This window comes from Anopheles funestus (genome assembly GCF_943734845.2).
Source record: "Anopheles funestus chromosome X unlocalized genomic scaffold, idAnoFuneDA-416_04 X_unloc_81, whole genome shotgun sequence".
Taxonomy (NCBI): domain Eukaryota; kingdom Metazoa; phylum Arthropoda; class Insecta; order Diptera; family Culicidae; genus Anopheles; species Anopheles funestus.
The window spans coordinates 35418-45000 of NW_026045211.1; positions in this window are offsets into that span (position 1 = coordinate 35418).

A 9583-nucleotide genomic window follows, 5' to 3' on the forward strand; every position below is an offset into this window, starting at 1 on the left:
ATGGAAGAAATCTAGCCACAAGTGCCATCTAGCCATGGCCAGAAGAAAGTGTGGCCATATCTTGGATACCGGCGGAGCTATGGGGCAAATATGGGCCAAAAATGGTGCAAGTTGGACCAAAAATCCGACCAAGTGCGCGAGGCGCTTTCGTGAATAGCTCCGGCCACAGACATGGTAGCGATTAGTGGTGCATGGAAGAAATCTAGCCACAAGTGCCATCTACCCATGGCCAGAAGAAAGTGTGGCCATATCTTGGATACCGGCGGAGCTATGGGGCAAATATGGGCCAAAAATGGTGCAAGTTGGACCAAAAATCCGGCCAAGTGCGCGAGGCGCTTTCGTGAATAGCTCGGGCCACAGACATGGTAGCGATTAGTGGTGCATGGAAGAAATCTAGCCACAAGTGCCATCTACCCATGGCCAGAAGAAAGTGTGGCCATATCTTGGATACCGGCGGAGCTATGGGGCAAATATGGGCCAAAAATGGTGCAAGTTGGACCAAAAATCCGAAAAAGTACCTAGGTAAATGCGATGGTTGTTCGTCGAATAGCTCCGGCCACAGACATGTTAGCGATTAGTGGTGCATGGAAGAAATCTAGCCACAAGTGCCATCTACCCATGGCCAGAAGAAAGTGTGGCCATATCTTGGATACCGGCGGAGCTATGGTGCAAATACGGGCCAAAAATGGTGCAAGTTGGACCAAAAATCCGACCAAGTGCGCGAGACGCTTTCGTGAATAGCTCCGGCCACAGACATGGTAGCGATTAGTGGTGCATGGAAGAAATCTAGCCACAAGTGCCATCTAGCCATGGCCAGAAGAAAGTGTGGCCATATCTTGGATACCGGCGGAGCTATGGTGCAAATATGGGCCAAAAATGGTGAAGTTGGACCAAAAATCCGACCAAGTGCGCGAGGCGCTTTCGTGAATAGCTCCGGCCACAGACATGGTAGCGGTTAGTGGTGCATGGAAGAAATCTAGCCACAAGTGCCATCTAGCCATGGCCAGAAGAAAGTGTGGCGATATCTTGGATACCGGCGGAGCTATGGGGCAAATACGGGCCAAAAATGGGTAAACTTGTACGGTCCAAAGCCAAGGGTAAATTTTTTTATTCCTCTAATAACTTCTAGCACAGACATTGAATCGGTTGGTAATGTATGGATGAAATGCAGCAAACAGTTGGAACTACCCATAAAATCTTAAAGATTGACGATCCAATGTATAGAACCGGAGTAATGTGCGATACTTGGTGTAAAATCGAGTGAAAAATTAACTATAAACTGTTTTTGGCCCATAACTCGAATACTAGACATCGGAAGGGGGGGTCGTAGAACGATTTTTTGTTGCCCTATCGATTCCCTATCGAACGAGCAAAAGTTGTTTTTTTGACCAAAAAGGACCCCTACTCTAGTAAAATTGGCCTGATTTTACTAGTCCCCGGTACCCGTACAGGCAAAATGAGCAAAATGCTCAAGTATGAATGGTTTTTGGCCCATAACTCGAATACTAGACGTCGCAGGGGGGTGTCATGGAACAATTTTTGGTAGCCCTTGAAATTATCTATCGAATGACATATACTTGATTTTTGGCCAAAAAGTTCCCTAGACTAGTAAAAATCGCATCATTTTACTAGAGTCGGGTACCCTGGACGAAAAACCGCTATAATTGCGGTTTTTGGCTAATAACTCGAATACTAGACGTCGCAGGGGGGTGTCGTGGAACAATTTTTGGTAGCCCTTGAAATTATCTATCGAATGACATATACTTGATTTTTGGCCAAAAAGTTCCCTAGACTAGTAAAAATCGCATCATTTTACTAGAGTCGGGTACCCTGGACGAAAAACCGCTATAATTGCGGTTTTTGGCTAATAACTCGAATACTAGACGTCGCAGGGGGGTGTCGTGGAACAATTTTTGGTAGCCCTTGAAATTATCTATCGAATGACATATACTTGATTTTTGGCCAAAAAGTTCCCTAGACTAGTAAAAATCGCATCATTTTACTAGAGTCGGGTACCCTGGACGAAAAACCGCTATAGTTGCGGTTTTTGGCTAATAACTCTAATACTAGACGTCGGAGGGGGGTGTCGTGGAACAATTTTTGGTAGCCCTTGAAATTATCTATCGAATGACATATACTTGATTTTTGGCCAAAAAGTTCCCTAGACTAGTAAAAATCGCATCATTTTACTAGAGTCGGGTACCCTGGACGAAAAACCGCTTAAGTTGCGGTTTTTGGCTAATAACTCGAATACTAGACGTCGCAGGGGGGTGTCGTGGAACAATTTTTGGTAGCCCTTGAAATTATCTATCGAATGACATATACTTGATTTTTTGACCAAAAAGTTCCTAGACTAGTAAAAATCGCATCATTTTACTAGAGTCGGGTACCCTGTACGAAAAACCGCTATAGTTGCGGTTTTTGGCCAATAACTCGAATACTAGACGTCGGAGGGGGGTGCCGTAGAACAATTTTTTGTAGCCCTTGAAATTACCTTTCGAATGATATATAGTGGTTTTTTGGTCAAACAGTGACCCCGAGACTAGTAACCCTCCATACACAAAACCGCCTAAAAAGTTTTGGTTTTGCAAAATTTTGAAAAGTGCGTCAAAAAAATTTTTTCAAAAAGTACCAAATCGTGATCAGAACTCACTATAGACCATAAAAAGTGAAATCCGATGGTCATTTGCAACACTTGGTCAATCGAGAAAAATTTCACTTTTTTACTAGAGTCGGGTACCCTGAACGAAAAATCGCTCAAGTGATGGTTTTTGGCCAATAACTCGAATACTAGACGTCGGAGGGGGGTGCCGTAGAACAATTTTTTGTAGCCCTTGAAATTACCTTTCGAATGATATATAGTGGTTTTTTGGTCAAACAGTGACCCCGAGACTAGTAACCCTCCATACACAAAACCGCCTACAAAAACTTTGTTTTGAAAAATTTTGAAAAGTTCAAAAAAATTTTTTTTTCAAAAACTACTAAAACGTGATAAGAACTTACTATAGACCATGAAAAGTGATATCCGATGATAATTTGCAAAAGTTGGTAACTAGTAAAAAATTTCACTTTTTTACTAGAGTCGGTGCAACGAGAAAAAAAAAGTCCGTGATGGAGAAAAATGGCACGTTTTCCACGCCTGTACGCTTTCGTTTTCTATATAGGGGGTAGGTGAGCCAGAAGCATGAATTTGACTGAGTACGTATCTTTATGAATTGGGCCCTTCTAAATCGATTGAGACTACCCCCAGGACGATCGGACGACTGCTTCTGGCTCAAAATGTGGTTTTTAGATTTTGATCGTCAATTATGAGAGAAAAAATCGATTAGAAGTAAAGATACGAAATGCTTGGTCTAAGTTGGGAAACGACTTCGGATATTTGTTGGACGTTGTCGTAGAAGGTCCGAGGACCAAGGAAAAGTGATTTCCAAGTGGATTTATGCACTATTAGTCGATGGTAAGATGTGAAATTAGTAGAACTTACCATACAGTTTGCGAAGTTGAAGCAATCGGTTGGTGAATATGGTACTGTCTGTCCAATTTGGTGGTTCGGAATGAGTGAAACGATGTTGATGATGGATAGACGTTCCGATTGCCCCCGATCGGGGAACATATAGTGGTCTTTAAGGTCCAAGTACCTATGTTTTGGTAAGCAGAACTGAGAGTTAAAGGATGAAAGTCGGCCATTCCTAATATCATCCTATCGGTGGTTCGCGAGTTGTTTGAGGACCGGAGCAGCTCGCGATGAAACGGTCCTAGGGTATTGGTTATCCATCCAAGGAAGAGTAAATGCGATCCTAGATGTGTGTCGTTGGCCGTTCTACCGGTATCGCCTATCGATGAGATATCGACGGGCATGCCTTACTCGAAAGTTGAATTCTAGGATCGATGGTCAAACAGACCTATGAGCGATAAACCAAACTGAACACGTATTGATGTCGGCTTTTCCTATCATTTGATGCCGCAGGTTGTTTAGGGACCGGAGCAACTTGCGGCCGAGACGGTCCCCGGGGGTTTCTTTCTCCAAGGAGTGGAAACTATTAAGCAAGAGTTGTAGCAAGATACGATCCTCTGATGTGTCGTTGGCCGTTCAAGCGGTATCGCCTGTCGATGAGATATCGATGGGCATGCCTTACTCTCCCGACTGGATTACTGAGAGTTTAATCAGGGATCGATGGTCAAACAGACCAATGAGCGATAAACCAAACTGAACACATATTGATGTCGGCATTTCCTATCATTTGTCGCAGGTTGTTTAGGGACCGGAGCAGCTTGCGACCGAGACGGTCCCCGGGGGTTTCTTTCTCTAAGGAGTGGAAACGATTAAGCAAAAGTCGTAGCAATAATCGATCACCTGATGTGTCGTTGGCCGTTCTTGCGGTATCGCCTGTCGATGAGATATCGATGGGCATGCCTTACTCTCCTGACTGTTTAATTGAGAGTTATAATCAGGGATCGATGGTCAAAAAGACCTATGAGCGATAAACCAAACTGAACACGTATTGATGTCGGCATTTCCTATCATTTGTCGCAGGTTGTTTGGGGACCGGAGCAGCTTGCGACCGAGACGGTCCCTTCCCGAAAGATGGTGAACCGAGTCGTCTGGCGTAAAAACCGGACGACTCGAAAGGGCTTGACCCTTTCAAGTGAGCGATAATCACATTCTACGCTCAGTTCGACAGCTACAAGGCAATCACTCGCTATGTTCAGAGCTAATACATGCAACATGCCGGCATTGTTTCCACCGACGCATGGATTCAAGACTGGTGCACTTATTAGTTAAACCGTTCGCCTCCGGGTGTTTCGAGTTCAAGTCTGGATGAGGATTGTTCTTGCTGGTAATAGCTTGAGCCCCTGAATAAGGGGTCGAAGCGTACATCTTGAGACCATGTACAACATATTACCAAATCGGCACCATGGGTTCGGGTGCAAGTGATGTAACCGTGAAAGATGTTGAGCAGCCCAACATCGGTTTACACACGCATAATAGGAAGGCAGCGCTGTCGACTGGTCAGTCGTGTAAGAAGTGTGCATTATCGATCACAAATATATTGGTGATCTGTAGGTTGCGCATACACCATGCCCGGTGTAAAGTGCCGTGGTCCCCCCCGGGGGGCTGCATCAAACCGTTCGCCACGCGAACTACCCAATGGAACGAACTCGATGCATTTAATAAGAAGAAGAGATGATAATGAAACACGGTCGATTTAAGAGTTGAAAACGTTGAAATGCCTATAAGCAAGTCTTAAGTTGGTGGTTTCGTTGTGCCCCAACAAATTGGTGCCTTACCCTACACCAAAGAGCCATTCAACATGGTTCAAGTGAGCGATAATCACGCTCTACGCTCAGTATGACAGCTGCAAGGCAATCACTCGCTAAGTTCAGAGCTAATACATGCAACACGCCGGCATTGTTTCCACCGACGCATGGATTCAAGACTGGTGCACTTATTAGTTAAACCGTTCGCCTCCGGGTGTTTCGAGTTCAAGTCTGGATGAGGATTGTTCTTGCTGGTAATAGCTTGAGCCCCTGAATAAGGGGCCGAAGCGTACATCTTGAGAGTAAATGTACAACATATTACCAAATCGGCACCGTGGGTTCTGGTGCAAGTGATGTAACCATGAAAGATGTTGAGCAGCCCAACATCGGTTTACACACGCATAAGGGGTTTATTGTTATCTGTAGGTTGCGCATACACCATACCCGGTGTAAAGTGCCGTGGTCCCCCAGGGGGCTGCATCAAAACGTTCGCCATGCGAACTACCCAATGGAACGAACTCGATGTATTGAAAGAGATGAACAATTAATAGCGAGAATAGGGGCCCGGAAGCAATTCCGCGGCCCTACGGTCGATTCAAGAGTTGAAACGTTGTACAATCGTGGATAGCACCTAGTGCTAATATGGTGAGAGATAATGTGTGAGGAAATTTAGTTTCCTAAAGTTTAGTTAGTGGTTTCCGTTGTGCCCTAACAAACTTAAAGTTGGTGGTGACCGTTACACCCCAACAAATTGGTGCCTTACCCAACACCAAAGAGCCATTCCATATGGTTCTAGAGAGAGAGAGTTGTGTGGAAATTTATTTCCCACTAAGCGAGTGTGTGTCTGTAGTGGAACGAATTCTGGTTGATCCTACCAGTAATATACGCTTGTCTCAAAGGTTAAGCCATGCATGTCTAAGTACAAACATAAATGAATGTGAAACCGCATAAGGCTCAGTATAACAGCTATAATTCACAAGATCATCCTACCACTAGTTACTTGGATAACTGTGGAAAATCCAGAGCTAATACATGCAACATGCCGGGACTGTTGCCCTCGCGGGTAGCTGAACTGGTGCACTTATTAGTTAAACCAATCGCCTCCGGGCGGCTTGAGTTGAAGTCTGGATAAGGACGCAGATCGTATGGTCGCTTGTCGACTGACGACAGATCTTTCAAATGTCTGCCCTATCAACTATTGATGGTAGTGTAGAGGACTACCATGGTTGCGACGGGTAACGGGGAATCAGGGTTCGATTCCGGAGAGGGAGCCTGAGAAATGGCTACCACATCCAAGGAAGGCAGCAGGCGCGTAAATTACCCAATCCCAGTACGGGGAGGTAGTGACGAGAAATAACAATATGGACCTCTCTAACGATGGTCCATAATTGGAATGAGTTGAGTATAAATCCTTCAACAAGGATCAAGTGGAGGGCAAGTCTGGTGCCAGCAGCCGCGGTAATTCCAGCTCCACTAGCGTATATTAAAGTTGTTGCGGTTAAAACGTTCGAAGTTGATTGCCCGTCCAGACACGTGACCGCCACGGGCGCCCGGTTACACGCCGGGGCCGTTCGTGCGCGCGCTCACGGCTGCGACTCACAATGGTGTACTTGGGCGTTACTCTGTGAACGAGTACCGTGCTACCGGTTAACTCCGGCACGGGCTCCTCATGGTGCTCAAGATACTCACATTTACCTTGAACAAATTAGAGTGCTCAAAGCAGGCTAAGACAAAGCGTCCGGCCCCCCCGTGGGGTTGGCGTTGGCCGAGAATAATCTTGCATGGAATAATGGAATATGACCTCGGTTTATACGATTTCGTTGGTTTGTCAGAAACCTAGAGGTAATGATTAACAGAAGTAGTTGGGGGCATTGGTATTACGGCGCGAGAGGTGAAATTCGTAGACCGTCGTAGGACCAACTGAAGCGAAAGCGTTTGCCATGGATGCTTTCTTTAATCAAGAACGAAAGTTAGAGGATCGAAGGCGATTAGATACCGCCCTAGTTCTAACCGTAAACGATGCCAATTAGCAATTGGGAGACGCTACCCCTATTCGGTGCTCTCAGTCGCTTCCGGGAAACCAAAATCGGGTTCCGGGGGAAGTATGGTTGCAAAGTTGAAACTTAAAGGAATTGACGGAAGGGCACCACAAGAAGTGGAGCTTGCGGCTTAATTTGACTCAACACGGGAAAATTTACCAGGTCCAAACTTATCGAGGTAAGACAGATTGATAGCTCTTTCTCAAATTTAAGGGTAGTGGTGCATGGCCGTTCTTAGTTCGTGGAATGATTTGTCTGGTTAATTCCGATAACGAACGTGACTCAAACATGCTAACTAGAACGCTGTCAGCAGTGCGCCTCCGGGCGCACCTGACGTTACAGCCGGGCGGCGCCTTCACGGGCGGTCGTCGGCTACGTTTGCCCTGCTTAGCGGGACAACTTGTGTTTAGCAAGCTGAGAATGAGCGATAACAGGTCCGTGATGCCCTTAGATGTTCTGGGCTGCACGCGTGCTACAATGTGGGTCGCAGCGTGTTCTCGCCAATAGGCGCCCCCATTCCGAGAGGAACGGGAAATCACTAAAATGCCCATCTAGTCGGGATTGGGGACTGCAACGGTCCCCATGAACCTGGAATTTCTAGTAAGCACTAGTCATTAGCTAGTGCTGATTACGTCCCTGCCCTTTGTACACACCGCCCGTCGCTACTACCGATGGATTATTTAGTGAGGTTTCTGGAGGCTTACCTTCCGCGGTTCCTTCGTGAGCTGCAGCTGGCATGGCTGAAGTTGACCGAACTTGATGATTTAGAGGAAGTAAAAGTCGTAACAAGGTTTCCGTAGGTGAACCTGCGGAAGGATCATTACTGATGATCGTCCGCGAGTGACCAACCATGGGCTGCCTTCGGTGTAGCTCGGTCGCTCGCTTGCTATGTGTCAGAATTTGTTGAAAGCCAACTCGTTCGTTGTACACTTTGATGGGTGACCATCACTGTGTCCCCGTGCCGAGCTAGATCTCCCCTAGCCGTAAGGCACTTGAACGCCCCTTCGACGACGAGTTGCATGTGTGTGGTATGTGTCAGAATCTGGTGAAGCTTTCTGCATGTGATGTGCCTTGTGTGGATCCGTGGCCATTGCATTGTGTCTGGTGTGTAGGTACCCAGACACTTAGAACGCTTGCGCGGAAAGCAAACTCGATCGTTGTACACTTTGATGGGCAACCATCACTGTGTCTCCGTGCCGTGCTAGATCTCCCCTAGCCGTAAGGCACTTTGAACGCCCCTTCGACGACGAGTTACAAGAGTGTGGTATGTGTCATAATCTGGTGAAGCTTTCTGCATGTGATGTGCCTTGTGTGGATCCGTGGCCATTGCATTGTGTCTGGTGTGTAGGTACCCAGACACTTAAGCAAACTCGATCGTTGTACACTGTGATGGGCGAGCATCACTGTGTCTCCGTGCCGTGTAAGAGCTCCCCTGGCCATCAGGCACTTGAAAGGTCCTTCGACGACGAGTTACAATAGTGGTGTGTTAGATACGTCAGGTGATGGTATCTACTGTTGTGCAATACGTATCCGGCCACGGCACGGAACGAACGGGAACTGTGGTGCAGACATACAAAGAGTTAAGCCTATTAGTCATTAACTCTAAGGACGGGGCCATGGGGCGGTACGCAAAGGATACGGATGAGCGAGTATGCAGGCCCAATACTCAATAGCTCGATCCGATCCAAGCACATGAGTTGACTGCGGCGCCAGGTTAACCAATGTGCTAGATTCTATTTGGCCAGTAGAATCTTGTGTCTTATGCGATTTGATACCAAGACACCAGAACGAAAGTTAGTTGAAGAGTTATTAAACTCTTATGAAGTATGGTTGTGCAATCACAACTTATGACTTTAACCTATAAAGTGGATATGGACTTGCAATTATAACATGGAATCTCTACACACCCCATGAGCTCGATCCAATCCACGCACACGAGTTGCCTGAGTAGCGACAGGTATACCGATGTGCAATACGTATCCGGCCACGGCACGGAACGAACGGGAACTGTGGTGCAGACATACAAAGAGTTAAGCCTACTAGTCATTAACTCTAAGGACGGGGCCATGGGGCGGTACGCAAAGGATACGGATGAGCGAGTATGCAGGCCCAATACTCAATAGCTCGATCCGATCCAAGCACATGAGTTGACTGCGGCGCCAGGTTAACCAATGTGCTAGATTCTATTTGGCCAGTAGAATCTTGTGTCTTACGCGATTTGATACCAAGACACCAGAACGAAAGTTAGTTGAAGAGTGATTAAACTCTTATGAAGAATGGTTGTG